This window comes from Haliaeetus leucocephalus, unplaced genomic scaffold (genome assembly GCF_000737465.1).
Source record: "Haliaeetus leucocephalus isolate CR32 unplaced genomic scaffold, Haliaeetus_leucocephalus-4.0 Scaffold657, whole genome shotgun sequence".
Taxonomy (NCBI): domain Eukaryota; kingdom Metazoa; phylum Chordata; class Aves; order Accipitriformes; family Accipitridae; genus Haliaeetus; species Haliaeetus leucocephalus.
The window spans coordinates 1,291,317-1,295,361 of record NW_010973093.1 but is presented as its reverse complement, the minus strand read 5'-3'; positions in this window follow the sequence as shown (position 1 = coordinate 1,295,361).

Genomic DNA, 4,045 nt, shown 5'->3' with positions numbered 1-4,045 from the left:
CCCGGCCCCGGGGAGGGGAGCCCGGCGCGGCCCCCGGTTTGCCCCGGGAGGGGGGCGGGGGTGTAAATCCGGCGGGGTAAAATGTCCTTTGGTGGTGCGACCGCCCCCGGGATGGGGCTGGGGTAGCCGAGCTGGATACCCAAAGTGGGGTGTCTGGGTGGTCTCCCTTATTGCTCCCCGCCGGTAGCGGTCACTGGGAGAGGGCTTGTCTAACCCCAGGGGCTGCAGCGTGTATTTTTTTAGGAATGGGGTCCTCTCAGGCTGCGAACGTGTCCAAATTGTCCAGTACGCAGCTAAATCCTTGCACCTAAACACCCCAGAGGTGAGATCAGGTTTGCGGGAGGATCTGTATTTCTCCCCAGGGGTGAGGGATCACGGTAAATCACTGCAGCGAGAACAAATCTTTTTCACATCTGCCTTCTTTTCCTGCCTGCAAAATTGCCTGTTTTATTCCTTCAGAGCCTTCACAGATGGAAGTCTCAGGACTGGCCGGTGCAATCAGCTCTCCAAGGACACTTTATGTGGCCCCTAGGCTGTCTCGCTTTATTCCTGTGGAGAGAGAAATATTTAACAAATCAATTATTCCTATACCTAACCCACTCCACAGCTTCTCAGTTGTCTTAATGGACGCTCAGATCTAAGCCTGCTGGCAGTGCTGGGAGGTCTGGGGACAGTCACAGCCCTGTGACATTGCTGCCACGGGACAGAGAACCCCCTTCACCCTCAGCAGCCCACGAGCAGCTCCACCAAACCGGCTTCTGTTCAGCTACACAGACGAGGTACATGGGGAAGCGAATGCACAGGGAAGCAAATACACCACTTTGTGGTGGTGTGAGGACGCTCTGTTCCTGACGTTATCTCGCAGGGGAAAGCAGGCAATTAGGAGCAGTGCCGCAGAATGCCAGGTATCCCACAGGGCACAGCAGGTGCTGAGACACAGCAGCGCAGCTCTGCCTTCCTCTCCTGGTCCCAGACTGGCCACACGCCCTCAGGGAGTCACTTCTGCCCTCGGCGAGGGCTGCGCCACATCCCCAGCCATGGCCCTGGAGGTTGCAGGCCCAGCTCGTGGGGAAAGCCCAGCCCCAGGGAGCTTTCACCCTGCGGGAACTGCCCCAGCTCCCTGTGCCCTCAAACAGCCACAGCAAGGTACTGGCATTTGGGTTTATTGACTCTAGCGATGTCTTTGGTCTCCCCTGAGCTCCCGTCAGGTCACAGAGAGGCCAGGTCTACCCTCATGCTGCAGAGTGGGACCATTAAAACACCCAGTTTCTTCCCAAACACCAGTGCAACTCGCCACCCACGGCATTGTAGGCAAAGATCAGTAGGAGGATACCCCATCCAGAAACTGCAAAATAAATTCCTGGCCTGGGACATAGATGGGTTATTTGGGCAGGGGTGCAGCAGGCTGGGGATCTGGTCTCCAAGGGTGGCTGAAAGCAAAAGGAAAAGGCACGTTGTAAGGCTACCAACCCTCCCAGGCTGCAGGGGCTGGTGGCACAGGGATGGTCTGTGCATGGTGTGAGTCTCTGGAGCTGGTAACCTTCAGTGGGTTTATTCTCTACAGCTCTCCCTGCAATGCCAAAGGCGGCTTAGACCCACCACCTCACTGCAAGGCTCTCAACCAAGGCTCTGCTCGATGCAGCGCCGCAGGTTTGTGTTGTCCTCCTCTCCCTCTGCCCTGGGGGAAGAGCAGAGCCAGCTCTGCAGCAGGAATCCACGCACCAAGCCAACAGTTGACAGTTTTATCCTCCCACTTACAGACTCCAGAGGAGCAGCAAAGCTTCGTGCCAGCATATGAGGAAGGCAGCATGGCAGAAATGTGCCTGTGATAAACCTGATGGCTGTTCTGCTGTTGGAGTGGGTCCCTTGGTGTGCGACGTGCACATGTTTGCGTTGGGGCATCTGACTGCGGGTGCTGCAGTGCCAACCTAACCCAAGTCCGTCTGAACTACCACGGCCATGAGAGAGGAGCTGTTGTTTGTAAAACATGCTTCAGTTGACATGTCTGCTTGGTTCAAGCATCATCCTGAAATGCAGTTTGGTTTAGATAGGGAATGGATCTCTGGGAGATGCAGTGGAAATCCAAATCAGACAGAAATGGCTTAAAAGATTTACAATGGAAAGCTGCAGCTTGAGGAGTTGGGTTTTCTTTTTCCTCTTTGAGCTTTCATGTCCACGAGAGGGAGGGAGAGCTTTGAAATCAGAGAAAAGAGATCATAGCTGAGCCCTCAGAAGGGGAGAGGAGCAAAAATTGCTGCTTGGTGTTGCATGGCAGCAGCAAATTGCAGCCAGCCTTGCTGGCCCCAAAGGCAGGCAGAGCCCTGGGCTGGCAGAGACAGGTCTGGGGGGGAGAGACCAGTGGGAACAGCTATTGGAGCGATACCGAAAAAGCCAGTTGAAGAAACTCTCTAACACTTGATTTTGGAGTTTTAGAAAGCAGGCGTTCTTTATTGCAGCGCTGGGTGCACGGGGGGTCACTCCACCTATCGTGCACACTGTCAGGCCTAATTGTGCAGGTTAAGTACATGTTCTACATACATATTCACTAGATTTCCGAGAAATGTTATACATATTCATTAGTTTTCTGGGAAACTATTAGCATATGCAAATGTCCTTTACGCAGGCGCATTGAAGGTCTCTGGTGGTCTTCAGGAGTCCTCTGGTGGTCTTCCATAGTCTTCCTCACTTGTCTGCTACTTGACCCTCCTCAGGTGATTCTGCACAGTATGGGCCTTTACATGTTTTGGTACATCTTATCCTAAAGAATGCTCGTTAGTCCCTAAAAATGCTTGTTAGTGCACTTATTATCTAAGTTTTCATTAGTGATGTAAAACTATATGGCTAGTTTAAGCTAAATCATCTACAAGGACGGGAACAAAGGCAGGAGTTCTTATCTTTTCTGGCCCTATCTATCAGGCAAGGCCTCTGCTTGTGCCTTCTCAGCAAGATCATAAATTCATCAAACATTTAATTAAGCTTTGTGATTGCTCATGGCTCCCTCTTGCTCATTCTCATTTTCTTGATCTTTCAACTTTTACTATATCAGGAGCAGCTTGTAACGCTCAGTGTTATAATGGCTATGTTTGCATAAGTGTTTAGGACAGCAGGTATTCAGAAAACAGTTTGGTGTTTGTCCCTAAAGAGGCACCTCCAAGCTTGAGTCAAATATTTAAACCCCTCGCACAAGAGGACCTGGTGTCCGCTGCTTCCCTCAGGTTTATACCCTTAAATAGCTGCAGGAAAGTGCTCCTGGATTTGGGTGTGTTCTGGGCTTTTAAATAACAGCAGAGGGTCTCTTTTTTTACCAGGTATACAATCAGACTGGGGTAAAGGTGCTCCCTGCTGCCCCTGTGGCTAGAGGTGGGAGATTTTGGCTAGTGCTTGGCCTGGGAGAGTTCAAACCTGCTCTCCTAAAGGGCTGCCCAGACCAGCACGCTCAAAGGTGTCCTGGGAAGGTACAAAGGGAAGGAGAGGCTCCCCCAGGACTGCCGCTGCACCGGCCAGGTACAGCATCGCCCTGTGGGGACCAGTCCCGCAGTGCCCGACGAGTCCCTGCTCCCAGAAACTGGCACCTGGGGGGTGTTTGAGGGCCAGCGTGAGTATGTCTGCCTCTGCCGCTCAGCAGCCTGGCGTCAGCCATCTCAGCTCAAGCACCGTCTGGGTTTGCGAGGACTCCTGGCCTCCCAGGGCTGCGGCTGAGCCTTCAGCCACGGACTCATGCTCAGTCCTTTCCTGGGATGCTTTGGTTAACGAAGATGCCGCCATTTGCTCGAGCGTCCTCCGGTCTGTTCAGCCAGCTCAGGCAGGTGAAAACCTCAGAGCCAGCCCTGCAGAGCAGCTTTGCATTAGGGTCTCCAAACCTACACCCCCAGATCACACTTATTTTAGTAGGAAAGACACGGTTTCACTGAGTTTCAGCTGCCTGGCTGGTGCTGAGCGAGGCAGGGCCAGCCCTTCAGCCAGGGGTTGAGCAGGAGTATGGGAGGGCTGGGGGGGTCAGCCTCGGGTGGGTGAGGGGGACAGGGCTGGGGGGAGGCTGATCCTG